This window comes from Hibiscus syriacus, unplaced genomic scaffold, assembly GCF_006381635.1.
Source record: "Hibiscus syriacus cultivar Baekdansim isolate YM2019G1 unplaced genomic scaffold, ASM638163v2 tig00111276_pilon, whole genome shotgun sequence".
NCBI classification, from domain to species: domain Eukaryota; kingdom Viridiplantae; phylum Streptophyta; class Magnoliopsida; order Malvales; family Malvaceae; genus Hibiscus; species Hibiscus syriacus.
In genome coordinates, this window is record NW_024063043.1 from 1,282,024 (window position 1) to 1,302,458 (window position 20,435).

The 20,435-nt window shown below is 35.7% G+C and overlaps 1 pseudogene; it reads right to left on the minus strand.

Moving 5' to 3' along the window:
- Window positions 1-574: 574 nt before the first annotated feature.
- Window positions 575-2,062, minus strand: LOC120157756 (annotated as a pseudogene).
- Window positions 2,063-20,435: the final 18,373 nt, after the last annotated feature.

Genomic DNA, 20,435 nt, shown 5'->3' on the forward strand with positions numbered 1-20,435 from the left:
GAACCCCTTCGGTGCTCAAACACTTCGGCAACCACGAATCAACCCTGATCGACACTCCTCTAAGGTAAAAATCTAATCACTCTCATTCCCTTGTTTTATTTAAACATGCAAGATCAGATTTTTTTTTGTTTCGAACTACGAAAATAAATAACAAAATACTTTCAAAATTATTCAAAAATTTCATCTTTTTATTGCTTTTTTTCGATTTTGCGAGTCCCTTTTTCACATTTTTTGTTCCAATTTCTTATAGCCCCGGATTTTTACATACTTATTACTTTTTTTCTTTACTTTTTTTATTTTTCTTTTTTATTTTTCTTTTTGCTTTTACTTGAAACATAATTATGATAGTAAAAACTATTGATATCATTGTATTTTTTGTTGTCGATCCAGCTGGAATTCGGTTGGTGGCAATTGTGGCTGTCGGTGGATGAAAAAAACAGTGGCCTACCGGGTCAGGTCAGTTCCGGGTCAGATCCGATCGAACTTTGGGCCTGGTACGGGAATGAAAATTGGTGATTACAACTTTGAATAAAATACATTATTTGGTATCACATTTGAGATGAGAAAAATCTCTCTAAACTTTGTCACCCATATATTTCCTAAGACCTTTTGCGTGTCCAATGATTTTGAACATTATAGGTAAACTAAGAAAAGGAAGAAAACCCAAGACTGCAAATGAAACAGCCGGTGTGGGAGATATGTCAAATGTAGAACTCAATAGGCAAAAATATAAAAGAAGTAAAGGTGGTAAAAGAAGCCATGTTACCCCACTGGCAACAATCGCAAGCAGCCCCAGCGTCAAAATAAATGTCATGATGAAAGCTAGAGTGTTTGGAACATAAAACATAATAAAAGCTGCCGAATTCAAAGTCGATTTCCCCTCTTTCGAGTTAACATGATTGAGTGGCCGGTTACTAGGCTCCGGTTCACCGTTCGGAAGCGCATACTTTTGAAGCATCTTCCGTGAGGCGTGGCTACAAGGTTCGAGATCGTGCGAATCTCCACCGTCGCCTTGTAAAACACCACTGGGAGGGCTAAGAGTGGCTTGGTAAGTCGATGTTAGAATGAGGACTAATATTACAAGAACAGCGCCACTTTTTTTGGCCGACATGTTTGTGATATCATTAAACACTTCGCCGAATGCTCTTTTGGTGAATGTAATATTCGATCGTAATCGTTCATGTAAGTGTTGAGGTCTTGGAGTCGAGGAAGCATTCAGAGCTTCAGCATTAAGTAGAATTCGCGTAGCATCATTCTTTGAAGCCTCGTCTGGAATTTGAAGTTCTTGTATGACATCCAGTGGTGTTTTACCACTTGAATTAATCTCGTTCACATTAACTTTGCAATCTAATAACAATTTGATCATCTGCTCGATTGATGTAAAATGTTAAACAGATATATTCGATCAATATAACAGAGATATCGTATCATTTTAAAAGAACCAGTATTAATCCGTAAGATTGTAGTACCTTAGGTTGATTATTGTATGCAGCAACGTGCAGTACAGTGTTGCCATCCTTGTCTTTCCAATTCAATAGCTTTTTCCCGGTAGAAGAGCTGTAAAAATAGGTCCGTCGAAGCAATTGCGCGAGGATGCGAAGAGTTTCGAGTTTGTTGTTCTTTGCAGCAACGTGCAAAGCAGTCTCGTCCCGAATCGTCAAGTCGTGTATAGATTCGGGACAAGCTACTAAAAATTTGGCCAAAAGATTGAGGTTTCCGTGTTCGGCTGCATAATGTAAAGGCGTGCAGCCTTCTCTTCCTTTGACTCGAATAAGATCTTTATCCCTTTCCACGAGACGAAGCAGGGTTCTCTCGTTTTGAAATGCCAAGTGAACCGGGCTATAGCCATCTTTGTTCAGCTTCCTGGCAAATGATGACTTCAAATTCATAACCTCCACCGCAAAATCAGCATGCCCCGATGTTACAGCTATGTGTACCGGAGTGTCGACGAACGGAATTTCATCGATTCGGTCTAAATATATGGATCCCTCCCGATTTCATCGTACAAGCCATCTATATTTCCTGCTTTGGCAGCCACGTTTAACTTCTTTCTCAAACTCATAGCAAGAGGATTCTAAAATTGATTAAAAGAAAGAACTATATATACTAATCCAAAACTTAATGGTTTCTGTTGTCGTTAACCATTACGATGTTGATGTGACACTTCACGGTGCTAACATGATGATCTACAATACTAATATAACAGTTCACGATGGCTGAAGTGGCAGATATGCTAAATTGATTTTTTTCAAATTCGAGGGCCAAATTATTTTTTTAAAGCCACGTTACTAGTCATCGCGGATTGCCATGTCGATACCGTAAAATTTCATGTCAGCTTCATAACGGTCAAAGATGGAAACAGTTGGTCGAAGGTCCATATTGAATTCTTTTTCCATGTTTGAGGGTATGAGTGTAAAAAAAATTCAAAGACTACATTGATATTTTTAGAAAAGCACAGGCGGCCTAAGTACCCTTTATTTTTTTATTTCTTTTCAAAGTGTTTTAGGGTTTTTTGTTTTGGTGGGAGGGGTGGGGTGGGGGGGGGGGGATTACAATTAAGAAAACACCAGCACAAATAGTGATGAAATTTACTAGGAAATGATTCCCGGAAATATACTAGTGGATCCTTTGTAGAGAAGGAATATTCTAATTGAGTTCACTGTTTATCCAATTTGTTTACCAATCAACAAGCCCATATTTACTTAAACTAATAACATTTCTCCGTCAACTTCTTTTTAATTGATTTGTTCCTCAATAAAATTGATAATTGTTGGGGACAGACATCCACGATAATATCCAAGTCTGACAATTAATTCGTGCGTAAGAAACAAGGGCTCATTGTTTTATACTCCTTTTCACTCGTTTCCGCGTTTTAGTTGGGGAACAAATCGATCTTTATACGATTCCCGAAAAAAATGCGCAATGCTCTCACTCAACAACTACATACATACCAACAATGTTTTTCAGACATTGATTATCTTAAAGGAGTCTACCACAGTCATCAATCTATCTTTCATCTTATCCCATCTTCTCTCATTTGCTCCGGTCGTCAAAGTGTAGAATTTACCTGATAAAACACCCACATCACAATCTTATGTAATCAATGGATTGTTAATAGGAACATGATGGAATGAAGATGACATAGTAACCATGCACATACATACCATTTCCGATAGAAACTGCGGTGAGAGTATGTCGAGTGTAGTTAGGGGCCTGAGTCATAAACTCGAATGTATAATAAGCTTTTCCCTCTACATCATGCTGTGAGATATGTACAAAACGCAACATATCAATCCATAATGTTTACTAACGAATTCTGAAAACTTAACAAACATGAAGCTAATATCGACACGATTAGGAGCTATGTTATGTTATTTGGACCCGAGAATAACTGTCAGATACGTGTATGTGTCGACAACGGTGTGCTCAACTTTATCCAAGTATTTTCAGGGTCTTTGGAGGATTGTATCCTCGTACCCATGTCTAAAAATGTATCCCATAGATTAGAGAATCATTTGACATTCAAATGTTCAAAGTTATAAGGCAATTCCCAGAGCTAACAATGATATGAATAGACCTGTTAATTTTGGACACAACACTAATTCAATACGGGAAGAGAACATAGGCAAGACGTGAATACGTCAATCCATTAAAATCTACATGACATGAACTACTAAGTTTCAGTTTATTCAAATTTATAACTTTAAACACAATTATAAGATGTGAAAACAACATGAATAGAACACAAATACATGGATCGCCCAACCTTCTTAGACTCATAGTATGATAGAAATCTACACATGCATGTCCAAGCAACATTTCTAACACAACCCACTGCAACTTTACGAGAAGGTTATTAGATAAACTAGTTGAGAAAGTTTGCAAGACAAAAGTAGGATTTCATTCGAGGTCAAGATACAAGACTTAATTGTTAAAAGTCCAAAGGTTGGCAACCAACTTTGAAAATGGTTTTCAAAGTTTGGTAAATGTTTCTTTGAAAATGGTTTTTAAAGTTTGGTAAATGTTTCTTTGAAAAATGTTTTTTCAAAGTTTGGTAGATGTTTGTTGAAAATAGGAATGGGTAAATTCACTTTAGTTTCACTGTAGGGTATTTTCAAAGATTAGTCCCTAAATTTCAACTATAAATATCCTAGCTCATTTAGCTTCAAAACTATCCCAAAAATCATTTCTTTCTCCCAATACTAGAGAGCTTTCTTGTAAGTAGTGAGTGTTTTGTAAACACCTGTAAATTTTATCTCTTAGTAAAAGATCTGCAACAGTCCGGAGACTTAAGCACAATTGGCTGAACTCCGTTATCAATTTCGGGTATTATTTTTCCGCTTTTATTTCACATTCTCACTAATCTGGTTATAGGGAAATTACTTGTACTCGGTTTATTTTCTAACAACTGGCATCATAGCTTTTGGTTGTGAATTTTGTCAATTTTTTGCGAGGTTACTATTCACGTGAATAGTGAATTTCGTGAATAGTAAAAAATTTGTCGGCGATACGAGTTTGTCGACGGAGGTGTTCTAATACTCAGTGGTTCGCAAGAATTGTAAGAAACGATCCAAACGAAACCAGATTCGAGTGGGAGCGATGGCTGCAGACGAAGAGAAAGTGAAAATTGAAAAGTTCGATGGTGCGGACTTTGGCTTTTAGAAGATACAGATCGAAGATTTTTTGTACCAGAAAAATTTATATCAACCTCTCTCAGGAAAGCAACCAGAGGGCATGAAGAATGAAGACTGGGCTCTTCTCGACAGACAAGCCCTCGGAGTTATCCGACTGACGTTATCCCACAATGTTGCTTTCAACATAGCAAAGGAAAAGACCAAGGCAGGTCTTATGGCGACTCTCTCCAGTATGTATGAGAAGCCATCAGCCTCAAACAAAGTGCACTTGATGAGGCGATTATTCAATTTGCGGATAACGGAAGGGGCATCGATGGCACAACACCTAAATGAACTCAACACAATCACAACCCAGTTGAGTTCAGTGGAAATTGAATTTGATGATGAAATTCGAGCTTTAATTCTCTTATCATCTCTACCAGACAGTTGGAATGTTACTGTTACAACAGTCAGCAGCTCGTCGGGAAACAGTAAATTAAAATTCAACGATGTTCGGGATCTGGTATTGAGTGAAGAAATTCGACGAAGAGAATCGGGTGAAACATCAACCTCCTCAGCCTTGCACACGGAGTCTAGAGGGAGAACTTCAGAAAGAAATTCAAACCGAGGCAGATCGAAATCCAGAACGGGAAAGAAAGATTTTACCTGTTATAACTGCGGCAAGAAGGGTCATTTTAAAAGAGATTGTCGAGCACCGAAGAAAAATACCGGCGCACAGGATTCTGCCAACGTAATAGAGGAGACAGGTGATGCCATGATTCTAAGCATCAACAGTCCGATTGAATCATGGATCTTGGATTCAGTGGCATCTTTCCACTCCACCCCATGTCGAGAAATCATGGAGAACTATGTCAGTGGTGATTTTGGTAAGGTTCATCTAGCCGATGATGAAACCTTGAAGATCGTTGGAAAAGGAGACATCCGATTAAAGTTGCCAAACCAGACCACCTGGAAGCTGACAGGAGTGAGACATATTCCTGGCCTCAAAAGGAATTTGATTTATGTAGGACAGCTTGATAGAGAAGGATATAGTACAACCTTTTCAGGCTGTGAATGGAAGATTACCAAAGGAGCACTCGTCATTGCTCGTGGTAAGAAAACTGGTACTCTCTATATAACCTTAAATTTAGAGAATATCATTGCAGTAGCAGATGCTGATGGAAAATCAAACCTATGGCACCAAAGGCTTGGCCATATGAGCGAGAAAGGTATGAAGACACTTTTGTCAAAGGGGAAGTTGCCGGATCTAAAGAATGTAGATGTCGGACTATGCAAGCATTGTATCTTTGGCAAACAAAAGAAAGTCAGCTTTGCAAAGATTGGTAAGACACCCAAGGCTGAAAAGTTAGAGTTGGTTCATACTGATGTATGGGGACCATTTCCAGTTTCATCTCTTGCAGGCTTATTATATTATGTCACCTTCATCGATGATTCTACAAGGAAGGTGTGGGTTTATTTTCTGAAGAAAAAATCAGAAGTCTTTGATACCTTCAGAAAATGGAAAGCCATGGTGGAAAATGAGACTGGTCTGAAAGTCAAGCGGTTGAGGTCTGATAATGGAGGAGAGTACAAAAATCGTAGATTTAGAGAATTTTACGCAAACAATGGGATCAAGATGGAGACAACAGTTCCCATGACACCGCAACAGAATGTCGTAGCAGAGCGCATGAATAGAACTCTGAATGAACGTTCCAGAAGCATGAGGATACATGCCGGATTGCCCAAATTTCTATGGGCTGAAGCTATCAACACTGCAGCTTACCTGATCAATCGTGGGCCCTCAGTTCCTTTGGATGGCAGAATACCAGAGGAAGTTTGGAGCAAGAAAGAAATAAACCTTTCACACTTAAGAGTGTTTGGTTGTATTTCTTATGTACACATAAACTCTGCTGAAAGAAGTAAACTTGATGCCAAGTCCAACAAATGTGTCTTTATTGGTTATGGTGGTGATGAGTTCGGCTACCGGTTTTGGGACTATGAAAATCGGAAGATCATCATAAGCAGAGATTTCATTTTCAATGAGAATGTGATGTACAAAGACAAGTCAACTGTAGAATCAAGCAACTCCAATACCAAAGCTGAAACAAAGGAATTTGCTGAGTTCGAGGAGATTTCTGGAAATGATGTTCAGATCAGTCCTGAAGCAGTTCAAGAAGAACCATGCACACCGGAACTAAGACGCTCCTCCAGAATTCCTAAACCAACCCAACGTTATTCTTCTTCTTTGCAATACTTGTTGCTGACTGACAATGGTGAACCAGAGTGCTATGATGAAGCAATGGAGGTGGAGGATTCAGTCAAGTGGGAGTCTTCCATGAAAGATGAGATAGACTCGCTTATGTCAAATCAGACGTGGGAATTAGCTGAATTACCACCAGGCAAGAAAGCGCTCCACAACAAGTGGATTTATAGGATCAAGGAAGAGCACGATGGGAGCAAACGCTACAAAGAAAGATTGGTTGTCAAAGGTTTTCAGCAAAAGGAAGGTATTGACTACAATGAAATTTTCTCTCCAGTTGTAAAACTGTCTACAATCAGACTGGTGTTGAAAATTGTAGCTGTAGAAAATTTACATCTTGAGCAGTTAGATGTAAAGACAGCTTTCCTTCATGGTGATTTGGAGGAAGAAATCTATATGAGGCAACCAGAAGGCTTCATAGAGGCAGGCAAGAAAAACCTGGTATGCAGGTTGAAGAAGAGCTTGTATGGTTTAAAACAAGCTCCTAGACAGTGGTACAAGAAGTTCGATAGCTTCATGTGTAGCAGTGGTTTTACCAGATGCCAAGCAGATCATTGTTGCTACATCAAGAGGTTCGACAATAGCTTCATTATTTTATTGTTGTACGTTGATGACATGCTCATTGCAGGCTCAAACATGCAAGAGATTATACACTTGAAGCAAAAATTGTCGAAGCAGTTTGCTATAAAGGATCTGGGTGCTGCAAAGCAGATTATTAGTCTGGGTGCTGCAAAGCAGAGAAAAATCATGTCACAAGGACAAAGATTCTTATTTAAAATTAAAAAGACTCAATAAAAAAAACATAAAGATATAATATAAAAATAAGAGAACTAATATTCTTCGACTGTCGGCAACCAACAATAAAGGTATGTTTGGTTGGAGGAAAATATTTTACGGAAAATGTTTTCTCCGTTTTCCTGTGTTTGGTTCTCGTAAAATAAGAGGTCAATGTATTTTGTTTTCCGGTCAACAGAAAACTTAAAGGAAAACACGGTAAAATGACTTACTGTTTTGGAAAAGGGTAAGTCATTTTCCATGGTTCTCCCGTCCCTGGCTCCACACCGAAAACAACTTCATTCTCCCGTGTCGCAGTATCTTATTTGCTATCCTCTCCTATCCTCTCCTATCCCAGTATCTTCAACTCCATTTTGTCGTTTCAAAAATGGCGGCACTCGTTGCAGGGATGCCATGATAAGAATCAGAGTAATCCCTGAAGTCGCTCCTCCGCTTATTTTCCGGCGTCATTTCCGTAGAAATTTCTCTGTTTGCGCTTCAGTTGACAGCAATGCACCGGTCAGAGTATGTTTCACTCCTTCTACGACCGGTAATATCCACATCGACGATGCTCGAACCACTTTCTTCAACTACTTATTTGTTTCAAAAATCGAGGATACTGATTTGGAGAGGTCGTCGCGAGAATCGGAGGAGGTTGTTCTTCGAGATTTAGCTTGGCTTGGACTTGACTGGGATGAAGGTACTATTTATATGTCGTTGCCATTGTCTTTCCGCTTTAATTAAATTGGTTTGAAATTTATTGCTTCAAATCTTCAATTTTACATGTATGGTTCGATTGTGTTTGTCACTTTTAACATTAAGTTGATATTGATTCTATCACTTGCCATGTAGGCCCTGGCATTGGTGGGAATTATGGTCCTTATCGATAATCTGAGAGAAATTCTATGTATAAACAATATACTTAGAAGCTCTTAGAATCTGGTCAGGTTTATCGTTGCTTTTGTTCCAATAAGGTAATTGATTTAAAGACATTTCAAATGTGAGATATTTGTAACTTGAATTACAATTTTTGTCCTTCATCTCATCGAAATACCTCTAGGAATTAGAAGAACACTATTCCTTTGGAGACAAAAGTGTGAATTTTGTGTCTCACAGAACATAACTTTTAATTCAAATGATCTGTGTTTCGAAGCATGCTCAGATTTTAACATTTGACTAATAAGATCTTTCTTCATTCCATAGGAACTTGAGAAAATGAAGGAAATTGCAGAGCTAAAGAAACTTCCTCCGGTATACTCGGGGAAGTGGGCCACTGCAACAAATGAAGAAGTACAAGAAGAGCTAGCAAAGGGAACCCTATATATATATCGATTTCGTGTTCCAAATGAAGGAAGCTTGAAAATTAATGACCTTATTAGAGGCGAAGTAAGTTGGGTTATATGGATGTTGTTGATTTACTGGAAAGAAATAAAATAAGCTTTGCTTTGAGTTCAGGCTGGGCATGTTTGCTGGGATGACAATGATGTAATAAATGGAAACCCAACTGGAGCTGTTAGAGTATCTATTGGTTACATGTCAACTTATGAAGATGCTAAGGTAGTCTTTTTCTACCTTTTGAGTTCTGCCCTTTATTTCTATTCTAGAAAAATATATGATATTTTTTTTTATTTTATTGTATACATGCATCAGATGTTACATGAAATGGAACTTAGAAGCTTCCAACATAAAGGATACTAATCTATTAGAACTTCTGTGGGACTGTTGACTTCCATCGATAATAACATGTTGGGATATATTTGGTGAATGTTTCTCTCATTTTTTCTGTTTGATGGTATTTACTGACCGATGGTTTTTCCTCCATACAGAAACTTATTGATTTTATGGGAAGGTCCTTTGTATCCATACCAAGTGAGTTCGAGAAAGGGTACCTGCTCAGATCAAAGTCAATTTCATACCAAAACTGAAGGTTGTTCTGGGTTTTGGTTCATTTTTATTGCCAATAAAAAGAAAATTATTTGTTAGATTTGCAAGTTCTCCTTTTCCCAATTGGCAAATTATTTCCACTGTAAAATAACGCTATTATACCTATAGTATTCACAATCACAGCTATAAGTTCATTTTAAATACCATGAATTAGACTTTGTATTATTACAGTTAGATATTATTGTTGTTTTAATGTGACAAATCCTTTAATTATATATTTTGACACTATTATTATTATTACAATGCTATGTTTTATTGTTGTTTTAATTTGGCGTACTATTAATTAAACATTCTTAGGATTTATAAACTTTTATAATATATTTTTAATCAATTATTAATATTATATAAAATAAACCTACATAAAATAAACCTAAAATAGTGTATTTATAACACAATCAACATAAATTACAGATTTTTATAAAATATAATTATATATTAAAAAATGAACCTTTAAAAATAAAAAAGAATAAAACATATCGAATATGTATGCTTCTTTATTAAAAACATATTCTGAAAACTGTTTTCAGAAAAATTAATCAAACAGTGTAAAACATTTTACAATGTACAATCCAAACACTGGAAAATGTTTTCTGAAAAATTATTTACATTTCTGTAAAACATTTTCCATATTTCATTTTCCAGAAAACGTTTTCAGTGAAACAAACTGTCAGAACCGTCTTTCGGTTGGACCCCGGATTTGGGCTTCGACTTGGATTAAATGGGTTATAGTCGCCACCGATCTTTTATTTCAAAACAAATGGGTAGATCAGATACCTTAGTTCTTACCTGATCTGCATCTTACCAGTGATGTGTCGGGTTCGGGAGTCGGTTACAGTCAATGAAGGGTTAGCACCCTTGAACTGCCATTTCGGTACTACGTAATTTCCAGTTGTCTTAAATTAAGAAAATTGCAACTTTAAATTAAAAGGTAAAATATCAACTCAAATTACTTACCTTTAATGTGTTTATGAAAATATACTTAAAAAAATAAAATAAGATGTTAAAAGAAAATAATAATAATAGAAGAAAGTATCGAAACTAAAAAGAAAACCAAAGAAATAAATGAAGTCAATAAGAAAAAACAGAAAATAGATTGGTGAAACAAACACGGAAAAAAACTAAATTGAATAAATTAAAATAAATGAATAGAAAATATATACAAAAAATAAAAAAAGGTAAAGTGTTTTAAAAAAATGAAAAATAATAATAAGAGCAAAGAAACTAAAAATAAAATGAAAATAAATAAATAGTATAAATAAAATAATAAAATAAAGAATATATACAAATATAAAAATGTATGTATAATGGAATAAAATACTAAAAAATAATAATAATTAAACGAGAAATGAAAAGGAAAAAAACAATAATAATAAGAATAGAATAATATACCATAATAATTATAAAATAAATAATAAAACATAATATATTAAATAATAAACTAAATAAATAAATAAATAGATGAAATTAAAATAATGAAACACGAATTGACTTTAACATGGGGCTGAATTGAATAGGAAAACAAATCAAGTGGCCAAATCAAAAGAAAATTGGAGTTCAAATTCAATTTTGGGACCAAAATGGGAGTTTTTAAAGCCAAGGGGACAAAAACGCAGTTAACCCTTCTTTAAAGCAAAACACGCGGGTTACCTGGTAATGGATCGGGTCGCACGGGTCAGTTCGGGCCAGATTAATGGGTTGTATATAACCCAAACACCACAAACAATTCTCATTTCCATTCCCCCCCAAACCGAATCAAACTTAAAAAGAAAAAAATCCTCTTAATTGGTTCATGTGTTCTTCATGAACACATGAACACCGCCACTATTTTCAGAATCCGGCCACCCTGTGTCATCTCGTCGGCCGCCATTCATCGACAGCAAAATATGATTTTATTTTTTAAAAGCCCTTCACCTCCCCAACTAAAATATCAAATTTGTTTTTCAAAATATGCCTCCTGAGGGTGTAGATCTAGCAAAATGATCTCGACAACCACCCCCTTTGGTCATCGGCGTTTCGAGTTTAAAACCAAAGAAAATCAACATGCAAGCTACACACAAACCGAATCGAAAGGTAAGACAAATAATACCTTTATTTCTCATTTCGAAGAGTACAAGTGTTTCGAATCCTTGTGTATTTCATAGTGCTTTTTTTTGCCTAATATCGTATATCCTTTTTTCCTATAGGTCTAATTACATAGCATTTTATAGGAGTAAAAATCTTATTTTAGAGTCCTATTTTAACTCTAATGCTTTTATTTACTGTTGGTTGTTGGTAATGGACGTTGGCGTCATGAAAATCGGATATGGGGACGTGTTGCCGTGAAATATGGGCGCAGGCTATTGGAGTCTCAAAACGGCGCTGGGGTGAGGTGGTGGAAGGAGAGCAATGCACTAGGGTTTTCTAGAAACCCTAAGTCTGTACGGGTTTGGCTTATAAACTATTGTTGGGCCGCACACGTGGATTTGGGTCTACCAAACGGGCTGTTGGGATGTTGGGCCACATGTTTTAAGCCTGTAAATAAAGTAACGTAATGTGTATTATAAAATATAATATATAACTATATTATATAATATAATAATTTTAATTGAATGGAAAGGGTCAAAATTTGATGTCTTTAGCTTCCCCTCCTTACTCATTATCGTGTAATGAAAATAGAGAAAAATATTAAAAGACACAAATTTCGTCCATATCGAATATCCTCTATCGTAGAGTTGAAATCCGATATTAAGACTGGTTTGTCGATTTAAATCACAAAATATCTCCTTCGCCGTGAGGTTGAGATGAATTAGAATCTTCTGAGCACGATATCTTTCGTTGTGAAGTTGAAATCGAACACAAAGCTTTGGTGTTTCAATAGAAACATGTTCAAAGGTTTTCTTTTTTGTTTCAAGAGAAACAATTTCAAAGGTTTTCTTTTTGTGTTCTAAGAGAAACGATTTCAAAGGTTTTTTGTGTTTCAAGAGAAAACGATTTCAAATTTTTTTTTTCAAGAGAAACTGTCTCCAGGGAGGAAAAATTTTGTTTCAAGAGAAACATATTCAAAGGTTTTGTTTCAAGGGAAACTGTTTTCAAAGTTTATGTTTCAAGAGAAGCTGTCTCAAGGGAGACAAAATTTGTTTCAAGGAAAACTATCTCAAGAAAGACAAAATTCATTTCAAGGGAAATGTTTTCAATGCTTATGTTTCAAGAGAAACTGTCTCAAGGGAGACAAAATTTTGTTTCAAAGGAAACTATCTCAAGAGAGACAAAATTCATTTCAAGGGAAATGTTTTCAATGTTTATGTTTCAAGAGAAATTGTTTCAAGATAAATTGTCTCAAGGGAGACAAAATTTTTTGTTTCGAGGGAAACTATCTCAAGCGAGATAAAATCTTGTTTATGTTTCAATAGAAACTATCTCAAGGGAGACAAAATTTTCTATTTCGAGGGAAACTATCTCAAGTGATATAAAATCTTGTTTTAATAAAAACAATCTTGAGGGAAATAAATCTTTTTTCGAGTAAAACAGTCTCAAGTGAGACAAAGTCTGTTTTAAGAAAAACAATCTTGAGGGAAATAAATCTTCTTTCAAGTAAAACAGTCTCAAGTGAGACAAGGTCAATTTTAAGAATGACAATCTCAAGGGAAATAAATCTTCTTTCAAGTAAAACAGACTCAAGTGAGACAAGGTCTGTTTTAAGAATGACAATCTCAAGGGAAATAAATCTTCTTTCAAGTAAAACAGTCTCAAGTGAGACAAGTCATCTATATTAAATGAGACTGTCTTAAGCGAGACACAATTTATATCGGAAATGTTGAATCTGAAGATGATTGTTCCCTCTTGATGAGGATGCCTTGTTGTCTTTTAATCACATCTTCTCCTGAAAGATATGTAAAATATATCTAGATGCAACTATCATGATGATGGATGTTTGATGTATGTCAAGATGAAATTTATTTGTTGTTTTATTGAATTTGTCCTCAAAAGAGAAAAAAATCAAGATGTGAAATATGCGTGTGTTGATGCAACTATCATGATGATGGATGTTGGATGCAACTAACATGATGATGAATGCAAAGATGAAAATTTCATGTGTAATGTATGCATGTGTTGATGCATATGCGAAATATATTAGGGTTTGGAAAGAAATCTTAATCTCTGGTTGTCAGTCTTGATGACTCTTGACCCTTGAATCTTGAATTTCTTATTCTTGATCTTGGATTCTTCAACATGTTTAAAACAGAATGTTGATATGTGAAGGGAATAATTGTGTGAGCAGTCTTCATTTTCTCAGTTTGTCTTCATTTCCACCATGGTGTATTCTTGCAAACCTAAGACAATTTATTTTCCTTGCTCCAACAAATTTTGCCCCAAAAATGGCTTCTCCTGCCCCAGTTTCAATCTTGAGCCTCGGAGAGACATTCGTTGATTTCCAAGACATGCTTCCAGAGAACTCAACTTGTTTGAAAATGCTTTTTCTTTGAATTTTCAAAATTTTGAAATATATCAAAAGGAGTTTTGAAAAATATTGCCTCTTTCTAGGTTTCACAATTGAAGCAAATCATAAAACCAGCGTTCATTGGATATCAAAAGAATTAAATGCTCATTTAATCTTTTATAGCTGCAAACCTTTGACAAATATCAAGATCGAAAAGTTGGTTTAGAGATGGGTTATTAAGGTTTGTTTCATAGATTCGCTCATTGTGAAGATCATGGCATACTCTTTTTCTTGATTTGACATTTTGATCGGAGGCAAACAAAATGACACAACTAGCACAATCAATGCCTAGACCTTTCAGAATACTTCTGTTTCAGTTCTCTGAAATCATCCATTTGTTCAAGTTTGGTAAGCTCCTCTAACAAAGATAGTGCAGAAATATTGGTCTAAAGATGAGATTCTTGAGTGTTCGTGTGTATTTGACTATAATAGGTGTTCCTTAACTCCCTTAGTCCATTTTTATCGAAACTCCTTATTTAAATTTGCCATTAAATGGCTAGATGGATCCATAAAGCCGGGGCGTTTTACCAATTTCTCTAGAGGGACAGCTCAATATAGTTAGATTAGGGTTTTCATCTGTGTTGGCTCCCTATTCCTCACTGGTCGAGGCTCTTTTTGATGTACCCTTAGACACATCAATTTCTGCCTCCTCTGTGTCATTTTCCAGGGAAAATCCCACTTCTTCATGATTTATCAGTATTTCCTTTCCAGGTTGATGGGAATTGGGCCCAAATTTAGATCCAAAACGACTTTCATCGGTGGTGATAGTTTTGGTTGGATCCCGAATACATATCGCAACTGTGATTGGCGTAATATTCATCAAGCCTCCTGAGCTGCCTAGAATCCCTCTTGCTTTCAGGAAATCTGATATAGGTGTTGAAGCTACGTTTGTTCCACTGATTCTTAAACCCACGGGTCAATCTCGTACCACATTCATGGGAGCTCCTTTACTTGGATTTCTTTTTCGATCCTCTTGTGCCTTAGGTTTTTTGTAAAAATCCTCTGTTGAAGCATTTTAAGGTGTATTCCTAGCTACAACTGCCCCATCCATTCTCAAACCCACAGGCCCATCGTGGATTACATTCACGGAAGCCCTCATGTTTGGATGTTCTTCGTAGGCATTCTCTGTTGAATTGACAACTTCCGAGTCTTCTACCTTGTATTTTTGGATTGCTTATTCTAAAGGATCCTCAAAGTTTCTAGGAACCTTAGCTGAACAAGTTGGGGTTCCATCTTGGTTTACCCAAGGAATCTTCTTGTAGGTCTATTTCTCATCCGGGGGCCACTGTGGATGGATATATCCCGGTGTAATCAATCCGGCTGAGAGAATTTTTGAACGTAATTTTTCAAGTGAAAAGTGGAAGGGAGGGAACTGAAAACCCTGCACTTTGTTTTTATTCTCATTTATTCTCCATGACCAGAGACTACTAGTAATGACTTCATAGCTAGAACTTGAGTGTCCAGTCTTGATGATTGAAAGGGGTTAGAACCTCAAATTATGAGAGATTGATCATTTTTGGCTTTCTTGGTCAACATTCGGTCATATTCTGTGACTCTCTTCTTTGAGTAAAACTTATCTCTCACAAGGGAAAGCTCCTTTTCCATGGTTGGCCTAGGGGAACCTTCTATAACCACATTTGGTTTTTGGGGCGGACCTGAAAAATCTGGCTCTTTAATAGGACCTCTGGTCATTATCGTTTCAGCTTCAACACCAACATTCATAGGATCCACTAGTGGTTTCTCTCCATGGATCACAACATTTATCATATCTATAAACTTGGTCATATGTTCCCTAGATTCATCCTGAAATCTTCTTGTTTGATCAATCATCTCTCGTTGGGTTTTCATGAGTTGCTCTTGAATTTTCTCGATCTTACTAACACGTGCTAGTATCTCATTCATCATTGTAGATATTCAAACACGCTTCAGGTAATCTTCAATTTGTGTTCAAAGCTTGTTTGTTCCCTTTATGAGACATCTCGTGTTAGAAATGAAAAAATGAGAAAGAATATAAAAATAATGCATAGTATGGAAGAATGCATGATGCATGAAATGTTCGAGGCATTGATCCAAAAAATGTGCCTGTTATTATAAATAGTCATTATTGGGGACAAAAGTGTTTTATCTTTTAAGAGACAAAAATATCATGACATCTTCTGATAGTTGACTAGTCTTCTGCATTCGTCTGTTTTCGGTTGAATAACCTGTCGACCCGCTCTGGCTTCTCTAGATGAACCGTGCAAATTTTGAGTTACTTTTTGTACGGGACCAAGAAGTCTTGAATGAGTGTATCTCGGGCATTTATCTTTTGTTGAGCATGAATACGTCATTGAAGTCCCTAACTGATAGGAACTATGTGAAGATCATTTGTCCATTTCTTGAATTCATCAGCAATGGTCTCCAATTTCAGCTAACGTTTTGCCATTGTTGTCTTCGAAGGGACTCCCAATATCAATAACCTTCATCTTGCCCCTGCAAAGATAGACTTTCATTGTGCTTGATGTAGACTCGGTTCATTCTGAGTCCTTTATAATGCAACAGAGTGATATAATCTTCAATTGCGGGAACCACATCTTCTGGAATGAATGCGACACATAGTCTTCTAGTAGACTCTCCTCTGTATTTTCGTCTCTTGTATTACAACCCCTTTGTCCATTAATTCAGATTATTTTGTGTGTAACAAACACCTTTTTAGAGATCAATGGCCTTTTTAGTACAACTATTTACTCGTAAAATATAATCAAAAGTAAGCAATAAGGATCAAAATGTTACCTTAAAATTTAAACTTACCCTTTCGTTAAAAAAATAACTGGAAATTACCTTAGCCTGACTCACTTACCTGTGTACCCATTGGAGTCGCCAAGCTGTCGGAACCGTCTTTCGGTTAGACCCCGGATTTGGGCTTCGACTTGGATTAAATTGGTTAGAGTCGCCACCGATCTTTTATTTCAAAACAAATGGGTAGATCGGATACCTTAGTTCTTACCTGATCTGCGTCTTACCAGTTATGTGTCAGGTTCGGGAGTCGGTTACAGTCAAGGAAGGGTTAGCACCCTTGAACTGCCCTTTCGGTAGTACGTAATTTCTAGTTGTCTTAAATTAAGAAAATTGTAACTTTAAATTAAAAGGTAAAATATCGACCCAAATTACTTACCTTTAATGAGTTTACGAAAATATCCTTAAAAAATTAAAATAAGATGTTAAAAGAAAATAATAATAATAGAAGAAAGTAACGAAACTAAAGAGTAAACCAAGGAAATAAATGAAGTAAATAAGAATAAATAGAAAATAGATGGGTGAAACAAACACGGAAAAAAACTAAATTGAATAAATTAAAATAAATGAAGAGAAAATATATACAAAAAATAAAAAAAAGGCAAAGTGTTTTAAAAAAATGAAAAATAATAATAAGAGCAAAGAAACTAAAAACACAATGAAAATAAATAAATAGTATAAATAAAATAATAAAATAAAGAATATATACAAATATAAAAATGTATGTATAATAGAATAAAATATTAAAATAATAATAATAAATAAACGAGAAATGAAAAGGAAAAACCCAATAATAATAATAATAGAATAATATTCCATAATAATAATAAAATAAATAATAAAACATAATATATTAAATAATAAAATAAATAAATGAAATTAAAATAATGAAACATGAATTGACTTTAGAGGGGGCTGAATTGAATAGGAAAAGAAATCAAGTGGCCAAATCAAAAGAAAATTAGAGTTCAAATTCAATTTTGGGACCAAAATGGGAGTTTTTAAAGCCAAGGGGACAAAATCGCAGTTAACCCTTCTTTAAAGCAAAACACGCAGGTTACCTGGTAATGGATCGGGTCACACGGGTCGGTTCGGGCCAGCTTAATGGGTTGTATATAACCCAAACACCACAAACAATTCTCATTTCCATTCACCCCCCAAACCGAATCAAACTTAAAAAAATAAATCCTCTGAATTGGTTCATGAACACATGAACACCGCCACTATTTCCAGAATCAGACCACCATGGCCACACTGCGCCGTCTCACCGTCCGTCGTTGAACGGCGCCGGTCGCCGTTCATCGGCGGTAAAATTTGATTTTTTGTTTTTGTTTTTTAAAAGTCCTTCACCTCCCCAACTCAAATATCAAATTTGTTTTTCAAAATATGCCTCCTGAGGGTGTAGATCTAGCAAAATGATCTCGACAACCACCCCCTTTGGTCCTCGGCGTTTCGAGTTTATAACCAAAAAAAATCAACATGCAAGCCACACACAAACCGAATCGAAAGGTAAGACAAATAATACCTTTATTTCTCGTTTTGAAGAGTACAAGTGTTCCGAATACTTGTGTATTTCGTAGTGCTTTTTTTGCCTAATATCGTATATCCTTTTTTCCTATAGGTCTAATTACATAGCATTTTATAGGAGTAAAAATCCTATTTTTAGAGTCCTATTCCAACTCTAATGCTTTTATTTGCTGTTGGTTGTTGGTGATGGACGTTGGTGCCGTGAAAATCGGATGTGGGGACGTGTTGCCATGAAATGTGGGCGCGGGCTGTTGGAGTCTCAAAACGGTGCTGGGGTGAGGCGATGGAAGGAGAGCGACGCACTAGGGTTTTTTAGAAACCCTAAGTCTATACGAGTTTGGCTTAGAAGCCGCTGCTGGGCCGCACACGTGGATTTGGGTCTGCCAAACGGGCTGCTGGGATATTGGGCCACGTGTTTTAAGCCTGTAAATAAAGTAACGTAATGTGTATAATAAAATATAATATGTAACTATATTATATAATATAATAATTTTAATTGAATGGAAAGGGTTGAAATTTGATGTCTTCAGCTGCCCCTCTTTGCTCACTATCCTCTAACGAAAATAGAGCAAAGATTAAAAGACACAAATTTTGTCCATATCGAATATCCTCTATCGTAGAGTTGAAATCCGATATTAAGAGTGGTTTGTCAATTTAAATCACGAAATATATCCCTCGTCGTGAGGTTGAGATGAATTAGAAACTTCTGAGCACGATATATTTCGTTGTGAAGTTGAAATCGAACTCAAATCTTTGGTGTTTCAAGAGAAACATGTTCAAAGGTTTTCTTTTTTGTTTCAAGAGAAATAATTTCAAAGGTTTTCTTTTTGTGTTCCAAGAGAAACGATTTCAAAGGGTTTTTGTGTTTCAAGAGAAAACGATTTCAAAGGTTTTTTTCAAGAGAAACTGTCTCCAGGGAGGCAAAATTTTGTTTCAAGAGAAACATATTCAAAGGTTTTGTTTCAAGGGAAACTGTTTTCAAAGTTTATGTTTCAAGAAAACTGTCTCAAGGGAGACAAAATTTGTTTCAAGGGAAACTATCTCAAGAGAGACAAAATTCATTTCAAGGGAAATGTTTTCAATGTTTATGTTTCAAGAGAAACTATCTCAAGGGAGGTAAAATTTTGTTTCAAGGAAAACTATCTCAAGAGAGACAAAATTCATTTCAAGGGAAATGTTTTCAATGTTTATGTTTCAAGAGAAATTGTCTTAAGGGAGACAAAATTTTCTGTTTCGAGGGAAACTATCTCAAGCGAGATAAAATCTTGTTTATGTTTCAAGAGAAACTGTCTCAAGGGAGATAAAATTTTCTGTTTCGAGGGAAACTATTTCAAGCGATATAAAATCTTATTTTCAGAAAAACAATCTTGAGGGAAATAAATCTTCTTTCAAGTAAAATAATCTCAAGTAAGGCAAGGTCTGTTTTAAGAATGACAATCTCAAGGGAAATAAATCTTCTTTCAAGTAAAACAGACTCAAGTGAGACAAGGTCTGTTTTAAGAATGACAATCTCAAGGGAAATAAATCTTCTTTCAAGTAAAACAGTCTCAAGTGAGACAAATCATCTATATTAAATGAGACTGTCTCAAGCGAGACATAATTTATATCGGAAATGTTGAATCTGAAGATGATTATTCCCTCTTGATGAGGATTCCTTGTTGTCTTTTAATCACATCTTCTCTTGAAAGATCTGTAAAATATATCTGGATGCAACTATCATGATGATGGATGTTTGATGTATGTCAAGATGAAATTTATTTGTTGTTTTATTGAATTTGTCCTCAAAAGAGGAAAAAATCAAGGTCTTTATTGCACATGATGATGAATGCAAAGATGCAAATTTCATGTGTAATGTATGCATGTGTTGATGCATATGAGAAATATGTTAGGGTTTGGAAAGAAATGGCAATCTCTGGTTTTCAGTCTTGATGACTCTTGACCTTGGAATCTTGAATTTCTTATTCTTGATCTTGGATTCTTCAACATGTTTAAAACAGAATGTTGATATGTGAAGGGAATAATTGTGTGAGCAGTCTTCATTTTCTCAGTTTGTCTTCATTTCCAC